Here is a 16146-nt window from a genome sequence, read left to right on the forward strand (position 1 = left end):
TTCTTCTGAGGCCTGTGCCTGGTCTTTATGTCAATGTTCAGGGTGTAAGGTCTCATTGCACTACAAGATTTGTGTGTTCCCATCTCTATTAGATAAGAACTTATTGCTATGTATAGTATTTTCCCATTTTAGTGTGCCTAAGCAAACAAGAAATAAAGCCACATGGTGCTATCAGATATATGGGGGCATAAGAATATTTCCAACAAGACCCATGACTTGGGGCCGGGCGGTGGCGCTAAAGGTAAGGTGCCTGCCTTGCCTGCGCTAGCCTTGGACGGACCGAGGTTCGATCCCCCGGTGTCCCATATGGTCCCCCAAGCCAGGAGCAACTTCTGAGCACATAGCCAGGAGTAACCCCTGAGCGTTACCGGGTGTGGCCCAAAAAAAAAAAAAAAAAAAAAAAGACCCATGACTTGGTTCAAACATAAGTATTAAACTGAGGGATTCTTTCACACCAAATTCCATATTGAGCAGTTCAGAAAGAGAAGATAAAAAACATGGGGGGGGGGAATAGTCACTGTATAAGAAAATATTCAGCAAAAGTTTATAGACGTCGAAGAAAACACCCATAAAATGTTGAAAACATATAAGTGTCTTTTTTATGCCTTTTAAAATAGTTGGGTGGGTGTTAACTCCAGGGCACCAGTTTGGTCTGTGACTTAGGACTCTACAGTACTTAAGTTAGAAAGGGTAAATGAGGGGGCCGGGCGGTGGCGCAAGAGGTAAGGTGCCTGCCTTGCCCGCGCTAGCCTTGGACGGACCACGGTTCGATCCCCCGGCATCCCATATGGTCCCCCAAGCCAGGAGCAACTTCTGAGCGCATAGCCAGGAGTAACCCCTGAGCGTTACCGGGTGTGGCCCAAAAACCAAAAAAAAAAAAAAAAAAAAAAAAAGAAAGGGTAAATGAGGAGTAATGATGATAGGAATTAAAGAAGTTAAAGAGAAATATGAACTTATGAAGGGGTATGCAAAAGGGCAAAGTACAAAATGGACATTCTGCATACATAAAAACATAATTCAAAGATAGTGAGTACTATTAATGTTTCTTGTGTGAGTATTATTAATGTTTCTTGTGTGAGTACTATTAATGTTTCTTGTGTGAGTACTATTAATGTTTCTTGTGCGCGCGGGGGCTATTGCCCCGCGCGATTCTGAAAATATAGACTGGACAGAGATTGCCAGTGACTTCAAGAAGCTGGGAGGCCAGAAGTTCAGAGCCCCACCCAGACCCTCCCTAAGGAGCTGAATGGATAATGGGGGAAGGCCTAGGGTACCTTCAAGCTCCACCAAGGGACCCAACTCACCGGCTTGCCCAGGCATGTGGCCCAGGAAAGCCCTGGAGATCTGGAGCAAGGTGGTAGGGGGGTGCTGGGGTTACCCAAGTCCCGCACCCCCACTAGGCCTGGTCAAGCAGACCTCCGGCATGGCGGGGGGCCTGCCAAACCTCCTCCTGCTAGACTCCCGGCTCCAAGAAAGGAGAGATCCTTCAAGAAGCTGGGAGGCCAGAAGTTCAGAGCCCCACCCAGACCCTCCCTAAGGAGCTGAATGGATAATGGGGGGAGGCCTAGGGTACCTTCAAGCTCCACCAAGGGACCCAACTCACCGGCTTGCCCAGGCATGTGGCCCGGGAAAGCCCTGGAGATCTGGAGCAAGGCGGTAGAGGGGTGCTGGGGTTACCCAAGTCCCGCACCCCCACTAGGCCTGGTCAAGCAGACCTCTGGCATGGCGGGGGCCTGCCAAACCTCCTCCTGCTAGACTCCCGGCTCCAAGAAAGGAGAGATCCTTCAAGAAGCTGGGAGTGGCCCTCAAACTTTAAACATCATTATTCTGGTTTTCCTTTCTCTCAGGCCATCATCTTGTCCTCAATTAAACTCCTAAATTGGTATAGCTCCCCAGGCTTAGTCCAGAGTGTTGTGTATGTAAACATTTTTATGGGATTATTATGTTACTGACCCTACCCTGATCGGTGGTTGTGCCCTACCCTAGGGTGTGACCTGGCATTCTGCTCCCACCCTAGGGTGGTACCTGATTCTGTTTCCACCATTGGGTGGTATCTGATCCCACCATTGGGTGGTACCTGATTCTGGGGCTTAAAAGCAAGGGTCTGTGGAAGGTGAGGGGCGTTTTTCCTGAGGCCTATTCTTAGGCCTTTTGGCTTCGGCCTCTTCACGGAATAAAGAGCTGTTTTCTTCGGAAGCCTGACTGCCTGTTGGCTTTCTTCCCACCGCATTCTCCTCAGAACCGCTGGCTGAACAAGGTAACAGATGCATGGTCAGAGCTGGAGGAGAAAGGCTCATCCTCCATCCCTCCATCAGTCAACCTCATCAGGGGCTGACTTGCAACACAGACCATATACCTTTCTATCTGGTACTAAGTGGGGTAGTCTCACTTCTGTTTGCCTGGCTTTGGATGTTCAGACTAATTCTGAGCACTTTCTGAGTTGTGCCCTTCTTTAAGGTAGTTTAGTCTCCATGTTTACTATGTGTCCATCTTATCCACAACTTTGCGAGGGTGAAATATCCTAGTCGATGCATGTATTTACTCTGCTCTTTGAAGTTCTGGATGTAGATGTGTAGATGTCCCATTTTAGTCACATCAGGTTTTCTATTTGTCCAATATAATAACAGCACTGATATGTTGAACTAATACAATGTAAGATGTAACATAAGGCAAACCAAGCCACTCCACCCATATCATAGAGTATAAGAAATCTGCTCAATTATTTATGAAGAGACTGCTTGGCTTACAGACATGAAACAGAATGAAAATTCTGTCTTCAATGAGCTTAAACATTTTCGGTTTAGTGTTTATGACATAGTTGGATCCTGGAAAGATATGAGAGAAGTGAAGTGGAAGATTTTTCAGGGGAAAACACCAAATCAATTCCTTCCCAACTGCCGAATCTAGGATGCTTTTCTAGCTCCCTTCAAAGGCTTTATGATTACAGCAAGGAATTCTTTTCTCTCTCAGCCACCCAAACTATTCTCCTGTCTTCCAGGAACCAGGATCTGGAGGGAAATGAACAGGACCAGAGTGGGTGAGATTCTATCCTAGTATGTAAAGGAAATTTTGCCTTACCTGTAAAGGGAATTTTGCTTTTACAGTAAAGGGAAACTAACAGCCTAGCAGATCAAACCCATCACTTGTCTACTCTGACTTCTGTGCAGCTGTAGAAGAGAAGGTTATGGATTAAATAAAAGTTAGTGGGAGACAATCACATACGTAGCTACATATACGTATACAGTCTTGTTTATGCAAGACGGCAGGAAAAGTGGCAATGATTGGGAGAGGGGAGAAGAATGAAAGGCAAACTTCCTTGGCACTGGGATTCCGTCCGTGTCTTCTAGTTAAAAATGGACGTGATCTTAAAAGACAAGATCTTAGCATGCTAAGGTTGGGGGGGGCAACATTTGGTTGGTGTTAACAAGATGATTTAGACACGATTTGAGATGCTTTCGAGGAAAAGGGATCACAACTATATGTAGTGAGCTAAGGAGACGAGAATGAAAGGAAGTAGCTCATTTGTGGGCGGCTCAGTGATCCAAGGAGAAAATTGCAAAAAAAAAAAAAAAAAGCCAGTTGTGGTTGACACAAAACAGGATCGCCGAGATGGATGAAAGAGAAAGGATTCTCGAAAAGACTGCTTTTTCCACCCTCTTCTTGTTCCAAAAAGAGCGAGGTCTCCTTGCCGTGCCATTGTTCCACAATGCCGTGACTCGGATTCGAACCGAGGTTGCTGCGGCCACAACGCAGAGTACTAACCACTATACGATCACGGCGAGCTACCGGGGACCTGTCAATAGAGGCCCCTGCTCGCCCTCTTCAGCACTCATAGGCTCTTCCGGTCCGGACGTCATCAAAAGGGCGGTTCGAGGCGCGGCCCGGAGAGACTGCGCAGGCGCATTCCTGTGCTTGGGTCTCCGAGCGAGCGCTTCTGTGGCAACGGCTGCTGGCGGTGGGTGGCGACCGGGGAAGGCTCTCTTGGAGGGACCTGCCCCAAGTAAGCGTTTTCCTCAGAAGAACGCGGCCCCCGGAGCTCTGGGAGACTCCCTCAGCGATGTGGGGCCTGTGGAGAACGCGTCGGTGTTCAGCGCCCCAGCTGAGGGGCCCTCGAGGGACCCGGGACGCCTCACAGAGGATGGATGTGGACGAGCCCAGAAGCCGGCTGGACCCGCGTCGAAGGCTCGTCGGACGCTTCTCGACGGGGGCGGCCTTTCGGCGCAGCCCTCCGCCTCGCCCCCGCGGCCTCTGCTGCTCCTCGGGCACCCCGACTCACTCCTTCGGGGTTGCTCCTGCCAGACCCGGCGCCCACTTCTGCTTGGGCCCCCGGGCTGCACCTGCACCCCCGAGCCGATCTGGTTCTCCTTCTCCTCGTCCCCAAGTGCTCTCGAGCCCTTCAAGGCATCTATCTAGAACCAGGCCAGATCCAAAGCCGGCAGCTTTTTAATATTTTCCCCCTTAAATCAGGTCGCCCCCTGGTTTACTAGCGCACTCGCTTCCCGCCAGAGTCACCTGCTAGATCACTACTGGTGCCCCATTTTGCCCCACACCTGAAACAAACAGATCTTGCTAGAGATGTTGCTAGATCTTGCTAGAGATCGTGCTAGAAATTTGCTAGAATCTTGCTAGAGATTTTGCTAGAGATCTTGCTGCAAATCTTGCCAGAATCTTGCTAGATTGTGCTAGAGATCTTGCTGGAAATCTTGCTAGATCTTGCTAGAGATTGTGCTAGAGATCTTGCTAGAAACCTTGCTAGAAATTTGCTAGAATCTTGCTAAAGATTTGCTAGAATCTTGCTAGAGATTTTGCTAGAGATCTTGTGGAAATCTTGCCAGGATCTTGCTAGAGATTTTGCTAGAGATCTTGCTGGAAATCTTGCTAGATCTTGCTAGAGATCTTGTTAGAGATTGTGCTAGAGATCTTGCTAGAAACCTTGCTAGATCTTGCTAGAAATTTGCTAGAATCTTGCTAGAGATCTTGCTAGAAATCTTGCCAGGATCTTGCTAGAGATTGTGCTAGAGATCTTGCTGGAAATCTTGCTAGATCTTGTTGGAGCCGAAAATAAATTCTTTGACTTCACCTCCTGGCTCCGGCACACAGAGTGCAAGGAAGGAAGTTACTGGCCTTCTCCAGCTCATCTCTTTGGCAAGTTTTTTCTTGCGTGTTTTCGTTCACTCAGCCGAGGTCACTCTGAGAGGCATCTTTCTTACTCGTCCCAGCCAGGCCTTCTTGAGAGCGGAGAGGAGAGATTATTTGCAAAAAGAAATCATCTTGCCTGTGGGAGGTCCTGGGTTCATCGCTAAGCATCACCACCAAAAGTAAATAAATAAATAAATAAATAAATAAATAAATAAATAAATACAAAGTCACCACGTCTTTTTCTCGGCATGCCTTTGCTCACGAGATTATTCTGCTTGCTTGGCAAATTTCCGTTTTGTCTAAGATCCCCTTCACAGATCCCCTCTGCTAAATCAATTCCATTTATTGGGAATTGGTTTCAGGACGGCCGCGAATTTCATTTCGTTCCCAGCAAATCAATCGCAATAGTTGGGAACTGGGGATCCATTAAGATGACTGTGACAAACTAGACTCATCCCACCTCAAAACAAAAAAAAATGCCGGAGGGCAACAAAAGTTGAACCCCTTGCCGTGTCATTGCCTTCGCAATGCCGTGACTCGGATTCGAACCGAGGTTGCTGCGGCCACAACGCAGAGTACTAACCACTATACGATCACGGCGAGCTACTGGGGAACCGAAAGCAGCTGGCCGCCTTGGAACTCTTCTCTACTGGAAGCCACGCCCCTGATCACGTCACAGAGGAGCCGTAGGCCACGCCCCTCAGCCTCCTCGGCGACTGGCCCAGGTCACGCCCCTCGTTTCGTCACAAACGAACCCCGCCCCTTGCTCCTCTTCCCGCGCAAACACAGACGCGGCACCGATGTTTCCTTGCGCGCTCGGCCTTTCGAGCCCCGCTTAGTGAGTGCGGCTTAGATCCCTCCGCTTCGCCTCAGCAGGATCTGAGGAAGCAGCTCGGGCTTCCCCCCTTGGCTCCCCGACTGTGACGTGTCCACCATTGTGACGTAGCTCAGGACCAATTTTCCTGGGGGGTCGAAAGGAAGAGACAGCCAGTGCGGGCTTGGTTGGGCGTGAGCGGAGCTCTCAGGGATCACTTCCAGGGACTCTTTTCTTTCTCCCTGGCCTCAGGCGCCCAGTGCGCATGCTCCATGGTCGCCGGGCAGGAGCGCGCTGGAGACGTCGCTCGCTGGCTCCGCCTTCGCGCGTGTGGGCGGAGTCAGCGAGGCGCCGTCTAAGAGTGAAGGTGTCCTCTAGGCCGTCTCGCTTCCGTGGCGTCCCGGTAGCTCGCCGTGATCGTATAGTGGTTAGTACTCTGCGTTGTGGCCGCAGCAACCTCGGTTCGAATCCGAGTCACGGCATTGTGGAACAATGGCACGGCAAGGGCGTCATTTTGGGGACAAGTTCTCTTTTCCACTTCTAAGCCTGGCCTAGGACCTCCCTCACACAAGGTTGTCCTTTTGCCAAAACATTTTGGGAAACAAGTTCTCTTTTCGACTTCCAAGTCTGGCTGGCCTAAGGCCTCCCTCACCTGCCTTTTTGGGGGGCAGCGCCAGGACCTTTTCTTTCTCCAGATTCTGTTTCCTTTTTTTTTAAAAAAAGTTTTTCCCCTGCACACTGATTTTAATGTTCTTCCATTTTAACACACTGCAAATGAATTTTCTTTAATACTACAAGTTCAGACTTAAACCATTATCTTTGGTTACAATTCAGTCTTTTTTTTTTTTTTTTTTTTTTCCAGATTCAGAATTACCAGGCTTTTTCTAGTTCACTTTTAAGCATTTAAAAGTAATTAAATCCCTTTCAGCTTATCCAATTCAGGCATTTTAAAAACTACCCCAGATTTTCCAAACTTTTTCTATCAACAGAAAAGTGTTTCTAGGTAACACATGTGACAGCTGTGCTGTCTGTGATCTGTCAAAATCATGTCATCACCCAAGAAGGCTTTGTTTGCCTTTTCTGAGCATCAGAAACTAATGATTATAAAGAATATTAGGTGCATGTTGTACATAGCAGCATATGTACAACAACCGTCAAGCATTCAGAGATATTTTATGGCAAAATTTGCTGCAAGCACTTTGCATAGATTGGAAGAACTGAAAAAACATTCCTGTTCCTTTCCCAGTCTGTTTCTCCCAGGGCCTCGATCCTTTCCCTTTTCCCCTTCTTTTATTTCAGGATTCGTCTGTGAGGCCCAGTCAATGTGACTTGGCATTGGGTCTTTTGTAAAAATCTCACATAGGCGTTAAAAAAAAAACAAAAACAACAACAACAATAACAACAAAAAACCAGTCAGTCCTTCCAAGCCTTAAAGGAATTTGGGATTCCACATTTGAGGGTCATTGTGCCCCAAATGGGATGAATGCTCATGAGACTAGGGACTGAAATGTTTCCAGCTCAGATCTTGTGACAAGTGACAAATTTGGTGCACTGGTCACCAAGTTCCTATGATGGGTGCTAACGGGCCCTTTGTTGAATGCTCCATCCATTTCCCACAGCCCTTGAGGGCAAAGGGTGGTTCCAATCCTCAGGGAATTTTTCTTTTTAACCAATCCTCCTCAGATTTCAAGGGAATTGCTTTATTTTGTTGTTTGATGTGAACTTGAAGGAAACCCAGATAACAAATTCAGGTCTGGCATCAGGCAAAATGGAAGTAACTTTTTTTTTTTTTTAAATCTTGGCTATATCTAGTTAGACCGTATATTTTCAGCCCCTAGTTTCTGAATCAGTGCAAGTCAGAATTTTTTATTTTATTTTATTTTTTAGAGTTATTTTATTAGATGTGAGCATGCATAATATATCACATACCTATATCACATATGCCCTAACAGGAGTCAATGTCTGGGTGAATTTTGGTAAGTAGCATAATGTGTTTGCACTTCAGTTTTCTCATTTGTAAAATGGAAATTAAAAACAAATCTGCCATAAAGATGAAATTAATTACAAATTGTAAAGCTAACACTGGTATATTCTAGGTCCTATTTAAGTATAAATATACATGAATTATTAATAATCATACCATATAATTAATAAATAATTATATTAATATCTATTAAGTACACATATACACAAACTTATACAAGTTGTGAGAATGAAACAAGATCATCTGGGATCAAATCTAGGCATTTGCTAAAAGGCATCTGCTCTACAAATTGAACCACATCCCTAGCCGCCGCCTCTTCCTCTTTTTTTTTCTTCTTCTCTTTTTCTTCTTCCTCTTCCTTTTCTTCTTTTTCCTCCACTTCCTCATTTCTTCTTCTTCCTCTGGAAGTAACTTTTGTATTTGGATATTGGTCCTCAGATAGCTGGGGTGCCACTGTCAACCAGTGAGGAATGAGCCTCTCTTCTTGGGGTCCAGAAAGGAGGAAATTCGGGCAGCATTTCTGGAAGAGATGGACATGGCAGTGACCTTGCACCCTTTTGCTGGAGTCATCAGCAAAGACTTGTTAAACCATGTGTAAAACCAAGACACTGGTGAAAGTTGTCACTTTCCTTAGTCTCCTTTCTTCCAGTTCCTTACATTTGATGAGTTTAAGATCACAGAGAGGAGAGCTCAGAGCAGAAGAGAATAGAATAGGGGGAGGTAAGTGTGAAATCTCATTACCCTTTCCAGCTCTCTGGCTGTTTTTATCTTGCTTGGATTTGTTCCTTTTTGCAGATTTCCAGTCTTCACCCTGTCACTTAAATTTTATTTCTCCTACTGACAGAATGGCTTGTAGTAACTGACACACTATAGGAGAGTCCCAACTTTTTTCTTGTTTGGTTTTTTTTTTGTTTGTTTGTTTTGTTTTTTGTTGTTGTTGACTAAATGCTCAGGGGAACTCCTGGTGGTATTGGAACTACTGCATAAAAACTATGTACTTCATTTCTGACTTCTAATGAAAGGCTGGCAGAGTTTAGTAATTAGGCCCACAATACTTAGGTTGCCTATAGTTTGAATCCTAACTTTTGCCCTAACAGGAGTCAACATCTGGGTGATTTTTGGTAAGAAGTATAATGTGTTTGTACCTCAGTTTTCTCATTTGTAAAATGGAAATAAAAACAAATCTGCCATAAGGATGAAATTAATTACAAATTGTAAAGCTAAGACTGCTACTTACTAGGCCCTACTTAAAAGTAAAACAAGTGAAAAGACGTAATGAACTATAAATGAAATAACGAACACTACACAGTGGAATATTTTTTCCCTTTTGAAATGTTATTTAAGACCAGGGTTAATGAACCCAAGTTGTTCATGAAACAGTTTTAACGAGTATTCAGTAGTCCAACATCAATACCACCACCAGTGAGTGTGACCTTCTCACCACCAACATCCCAAATTACCTCCCTCCCCATTTGTCCCTTAGTAGTTACAAAATAATTTACTTTATACTGTTCGTTTAACATACATATCATCAGAGTGTTTTTGTGCTGTTTTTGCACAATTTCAGATGGTATTCAGAGCTTATTTCCACTCTGCATTCAGGTACCACTCCTGGCAAGGCTGGGGAACCTATGAGTGTTGGGAATTGAACCTGGATCAACCACGCACAATACAAGCACCCTGCCTGCTGTACTTTCTCTCCCGCCCTTAAGTGCAGATTTTTATGGGGTCAAATCTCACAGGCTTTGGCTTTAATTTATAAGTTTCTGAGCACTGGCATCAAGAGTTAACCTTTTCCATCATAGGCTTCTACTACTCTGATTATGGATCTCCATATAGGTGCAATTGAAATTAGACTCCCTGCTTTGATGTCACCTGAAAGCTGATTCACAATTCAGGATCTTGACTTACAATCCAGTGCTACTGGATCAGAACCATTTTAAGATCTCCCAACTGACTCCTCGGCATATGAAAGCCTGCTCTTTTTTTTTTTTTTTTAATCTAAAATCTTGTATTTGAAAGCACTTAACAAATCTTTTTCTTTTCTTTTTTAAAATTAATATATTTAAAAACATTGATTATAAATATGATTGTAGTTGGGTTTCAGTCATGTAAAGAACACCCCCCTTCACCAATGCAACATTCCCATCATCAATGTCCCAAATCTCCCTCCTCCCCACCCCATCCCCACCTGTATTCTAGTCAGGCTTTCTACTTCCCTCATTCATTTATTCATTCACATTGTTATGATAGTTCTCAATATAGTTATTTCTCTAACTTCACTCATCACTCTTTGTGGTGAGTTTCATGTTGTAAACTGGACCTTCCAGCCCTCCTCTCTTTTGTCTCTGGGAATTATTGTAAAAATGCATTTTATTTCTCTTAAAATCCATAGATGAGTGAGACTATTCTGCATCTCTCTCTCTCTCTGGCTTATTTAACTCAGCATAATAGATTCCATGTACATCCATGTATAGGAAAATTTCATGACTTCATCTCTCCTGACAGCTGCATAATATTCCATTGTGTATATATACCACCGTTTCTTTAGCCATTCATGTGTTGAAGGGCAGCTTGGTTGTTTCTAGAGTCTGGCTATTGTACCATGTATGAAGGTAAAATCCAAATGGATTAAAGACCTTGATATCAGACCTGAAACCATAAGGTATATAGAACAACATGTAGGTAAAACACTCCATGACATTGAGACTAAAGGCATCTTTAAGGAGGAAACAGCACTCTCCAAACAAGTGGAAGCAGAGATAAACAGATGGGACTATATTAAGTGAGAAGTTTCTGCACCCCAAAGGAAATAGTGCCCAGGATACAAGAGCCACCCACTGAGTGGGAGAAACTATTTACCCAATACCCATCAGATAAGGGGCTAATATCCAAAATATACAAGGCACTGATGGAACTTTACAAGAAAAAACATCTAATCCCATCAAAAAATGGGGAGAAGAAATGAACAGAACTTTGCCAAAGAAGAAATACAAATGACCACCCAGAATACAAAGGCCACCCACTGAGTGGGAGAAATTATTCACCCAATACTCATCAGATAAAGGACTAATATCCAAAATTTACAAGGTACTGACAGAACTATACAAGAAAAAAACAACTAACCCCATCAAAAATGGGGAGAAGAAATGAACAGACACTTTGAAAAAGAAGAAAGGCAAATGGCCAAAAGGCACATGAAAAGATGCTCAACATCACTAATCGTCAGGGAGATGCAAATCAAAATTACTATGAGGTACCACCTCACGCCACTGAGATTGGCACACATCACAAAAAAGGAAAACAAGCAGTGCTGGCGGGGATGTGGAGAGAAAGGAACTCTTTTTCACTGCTGGTGGGAATGCCGTCTAGTACAACCTTTATGGAAAGCGATATGGAGATTCCTTCACAAACTGGAAATTGAGCTTCCATACGATCCAGCTATACCACTCCTAGGAATATACCCGAGGAACACAAAAATACAATACAAAAATTCCTTCCTTACTCCTATATTCATTTCAGCGCTATTTACAGTAGCCAGACTCTGGAAACAACCAAGATGCCCTTCAACAGATGAGTGGCTAAAGAAACTGTGGTACATATACACAATGGAATACTATGCGGCCACCAGGAGAGATGAAGTCATGAAATTTTCCTATACATGGATGGACATGGAATCTATTATGCTGAGTGAAGTAAGTCAGAGGGAGAGAGAAAGGCGCAGAATGGTTTCACTCATCTATGGGCTTTAAGAAAAATGAGGGGCCGGGCGGTGGCGCTAGAGATAAGGTGCCTGCGCTAGCCTTGGACGGACCGCGGTTCGATCCCCCGGCGTCCCATATGGTCCCCCAAGCCAGGAGCGACTTCTGAGCGCATAGCCAGGAGTAACCCCTGAGCGTCACCGGGTGTGACCCAAAAACCAAAAAAAAAAAAAAAAAAAAAGAAAGACATTTTTAACAGTATCTCAGAGACAAGAGAGATGAGGGCTGGTAGGTGCAGCTCATGACATGAAGCTCATCACATAGAGTGATGAGTGCAGTTGGAGAGATGACTACACTGAAAACTATCATAACAATGTGAATGAATGAGGGAAGTAGAAAGCCTGTGTCGAGTACAGGTGTAGGGGTGTGGGGAGGAGGGAGATCTGGGAAATTGGTGGTGGGAATGTTGCACTGGTGAAGGGGGATGTTCTTTACATGACTGTAATCATACAACTATAATCATGTTTGTAATCACGGTGTTTAAATAAAGATAATTATATAAAAAAAGAAATAGGAAGAGAAGAAACTTTTAAAAATAAAAGAAAGGGGGAAAGTTGTGGCAAGAAAAAAAAAAAAGAAATACAAATGACCAAAAGGCACATGAACAAATAAATGCTCCACATCACTAATCATCAGGGAGATGCAAATCAAAATAACTATGAGATACCATCTCACATCACAGAGATTGGCAGATATCACAAGGAATGAGAACAAGCAGTGCTGGCGGGGATGTGGAGAGAAAGGAACTCTTATTCACTGCTGGTGGGAATGCCATCTAGTCCAACTTTTATGGAAAACGATATAGAGATTCCCTAAAAACTGGAAATTGAGCTCCCATATGATCCAGCTATACCACTCCTAGGGATATACCCTAGGAACACAAAAATACAATACAAAAATCTCTTCCTCACACCTATATTCATTGCAGCGCTATTTACGAAAGCCTGCTCTTGACTCGAGGCGCTACTGGCTCAAATTAACACCTCATTGTTCACCTTGAGAGTCTTTGCAGTTGCCAGAAGAGACTACTTGCGTCAAATGGGTGTCATGGTGACACTGAAATTTGGAGAATGACAAGATGGAGTAGGAGTCAGTCACTATTTTGGAGGCAAGTTATGATGAGGGTGTAGCACAGAAGTTCCACTAGGAGGTGCTACACCCCAGGAAGTAGATGTGGAATCAGAGACTAGGTAAGTAACTGGATTTTCTCTAAACATTGAAACCATTTCTGGAAGATTTTCTGGATATTATGTAACTATTCAAATTCCACTCATTTATTCATCTTTCATTTGTTCAATATAGTAGCATCTCTTGGTTATTTAAAATCTACTATGCCATATCTAGGGGCCACTTTAAAGTTATATGGATTGACTACTTCAACTTGAAAATACTAGCCCACAGGCAACAATATAAAATAATAGAAGAAATTTTCTTTCTTTTCTTTTTTTTTTGTTTTTGTTTTTGGGCCACACCTGGTGATGTTCAGGGGTTACTCTTGGCTATGCGCTCAGAAATTGCTCCTGACTTGGGGGACTATATGGGATGCCAGGGGATCAAACCATGGTCCGTACTAGGTTACTGTATGCAAGGCAGACGCCCTACTGTTTGCACCACCACTCAGTCCCTAGAAGAAATTTTCTGTTTAAGAGACATTTCTTTTTTTTGTGGGGGGGCACACCTGTTTGATGCTCAGGGGTTACTCCTGGATAAGCGCTCAGAAATTGCCCCTGGCTTGGGGGGACCATATGGGACGCCAGGGGGATTGAACCACAGTCCTTCCTTGGCTAGTGCTTGCAAGGAAGATGCCTTACCTCTAGCGCCACCTCACCGGCCCCAAGAGACATTTCTTGTTGTGGTAGGACTCTCCAAATAAGAGCTCACAAATTTCTAGCAGAATTAGAAAATAACCAGTTTATTTCCAGAATATCATAATCAAATAGAAAATAAATTCAGTAAGAAAAAGGAAGTCTCATTTCTTACAATCTTGAATTTGTCATCTGAGATGTACAACTATTACACATATTCAGTAGGCTGGAAGTTGCACTGGATGCTTCATTTGATCTTTTTGTTTCCAGCTACCTCTCCATTCCCATAAAATGAAGCCAAAGGGGGTCCTGCCAAACTCTTTCTGTCATGAGTCCTGAAACTAATTCCTGTCAGACTGCAGAGATCACCTATTAGTAGCAAAGACCTAAACCTGGGGTTGCTAAATATTCAAGAAGCAATCAAATGGAGATAATTTTTTAAATCATGTAGTGAGGAAAAAATTAGGTCAGTGTGATAATTTTTTCAAAGATTCAATGTATTTAATTCAAGAGACTTGTTCTATAGGCTAAGTGGCTTTCATAAAGTGATGGAGAAGTAGGTGATAAGTTTTAAAAGTCATCCCTTAAAAATTAAAGTTCAGCAAGACTGTTTGTTATTTCCTATAACTATATTTGAATCTTTATTGATCAGTGAAACCTAAAAGTATAAAATTTACTACATAACCTAGATTGTAAAGCTTTAGTGGAAAAAAATTGATCCCCAATGAAGAGGGCATCTAAGGGTGAATGCTTTAAAAAGTTAATTTTTTTCCTCCAAGAATTAGCTAGGTCCTTGGAGTGAGGAGGGACTCCAGAGCCATTTCTGAGTGCTGGCAGAGAAGCCATGTATAATGGGGATCAAACCAGGTTAACTGTTGTCCAACTTCTGCAGGAGAAAGCTTAGTGGAAAACGTGCCCATTTTCTGTTATACAGTGGGTCATTTGTAACGCACCCACTCACCCACTCAACTGTAGTACTTAGTTATTATTTGTGCTAGGTCTTGGAGCTATCAATAAGATATCTTCCTACTCTCACTCACATCATTTCAATCCAGTGTTACTCGGATGGATGAAGATATAAATACAGCTATGCTAGAAGTATGTACAAAGTGCATTGAAACTTTAATTATGCACTTAAGCAGGATACAATGTTTGAGCAGGGTTTCAAGGCATGGAAGAGTAATTTTCTTACTGAGAAGGAAAATATTCAAGGCAAGAGAAAGGCAGAAACAGGAAGCATTAACCTATCAATTGCATAGGGAAAGAAGTGCTAATTACAACAAGGTATGGGAGTAGATAGGGAGAGGGTGAAATCAAATTGTGCTAAATCTCTGGCTTATTGTTGAGTCAGGCCTTTTTGCTGGAGGATGTTACTTCAGTTTTTTATTTTTCAAAAGACTGTAAAAGTTGGCTGGGAATATGGCTCTGCAATAGAGCACTTGATTTGCTTGTATGAAGGCTTTAGTTGAACCCCCAGCATTGAGGGAAATTTTTATTTTAAAGTATGACTCTCTGAGCTACTTCTTATCTTACACCCCAGAAATAAAATAGAACTGGTAGTAAGAATCCTAGGATATGATTTAGCAGATACATTACTAGCTATTGACTCTTGAGTTAATCACTTCATTCTTCCTAATCTGTTATCAGGGAGGGAGTTTATCAGACTGAGTAATAGAGCAACAACACAAACATTTAAACAATGAAGCCCAAGTTCCTGAGACAAAAGTTATTTGGGAGAGGTACTGCAGGTCTATTTTCTTCTTTTCGACAGTTGCTTATGTCAATAAGACCTGCTTTTAAGGTAATTTAAGAATTCCTTGGAAAAGTGAGATGAGTGCTATAGGCTGCATTTAAAAAAATGAAAGTAGAAAAGAAAGAAAAGACAACATGAGAGGAGAGATGATCACTGGTGTAATTTCTCTTAGACTGAAGTTGTGACCTGTCCTTATCCTTATACCTGGACATGGAAATTAAGGTAAAAACAAAAGAAAACAATAAGAGCTAGAATGAAAAGAAGAGACATCAGAGTCATATTGATATGACATTTCTCGAGAATACCTTTAATTTTCTGAATTACTCTAAGTTCTTATAATACTACTCAACAACTCAAAGGTCATTACTGTTTTCCAAGTTCATTTACCCTATTACATTACTTAATTTTCCTAATAATCTTGTGAGAATGCATTAGTTTAGACTAATAGAAGGGGCCCAGCAGGGTAAAGTGAGTTGTTATGAGCTGCACTTTTTTTTTTCCACACCATGAGCTGCACTTTTACTGGAAGCAAATGGCAGATGGGAGTTAGGTTGTGGGAGTGCGTGTCTCACAGATGTAGTAAGCTACTTGGGCACCATCCTAAAGGGCATGAAGGCCAGAAACCCATTGGATGCTGAAAGGAAGTCTCAGAGAAGGCTGGACCCCTTGAGATGAGAAACTCCAACAGTGACAAAAGATTATGGACGAGACTGGGAAAAAAAAAAACAGCTAAATTTCCAAGTTCTCCCACTTGACAACACTCTCTAATCAAGGCACTCATTCGTTTGCCATTGCAAAGACAAATAGGGTGAATTTCCCATCCTGGTATTCTCCCACTTTTTTTTTGGGGAGGTCCACACCCAGCAGCACTTGGGGGTTACTCTTGGTTT

General features: G+C 43.2%; 3 non-coding genes across 3 annotated transcripts; 1 reads left to right on the forward strand and 2 right to left on the reverse strand.

Moving 5' to 3' along the window:
* Positions 1-3707: 3707 nt before the first annotated feature.
* On the reverse strand, positions 3708-3779 carry TRNAH-GUG (transfer RNA histidin (anticodon GUG)). The gene has a single exon. It is a non-coding gene; the product is annotated as a tRNA-His (tRNA).
* Positions 3780-5667: 1888 nt separating this feature from the next.
* Positions 5668-5739, reverse strand: TRNAH-GUG (transfer RNA histidin (anticodon GUG)). Its single transcript has one exon. It is a non-coding gene; the product is annotated as a tRNA-His (tRNA).
* Positions 5740-6363: 624 nt separating this feature from the next.
* On the forward strand, positions 6364-6435 carry TRNAH-GUG (transfer RNA histidin (anticodon GUG)). The gene has a single exon. It is a non-coding gene; the product is annotated as a tRNA-His (tRNA).
* The last annotated feature ends 9711 nt before the right edge of the window (positions 6436-16146 follow it).

This window comes from Suncus etruscus, chromosome 10 (genome assembly GCF_024139225.1).
Source record: "Suncus etruscus isolate mSunEtr1 chromosome 10, mSunEtr1.pri.cur, whole genome shotgun sequence".
NCBI classification, from domain to species: Eukaryota; Metazoa; Chordata; class Mammalia; order Eulipotyphla; family Soricidae; genus Suncus; species Suncus etruscus.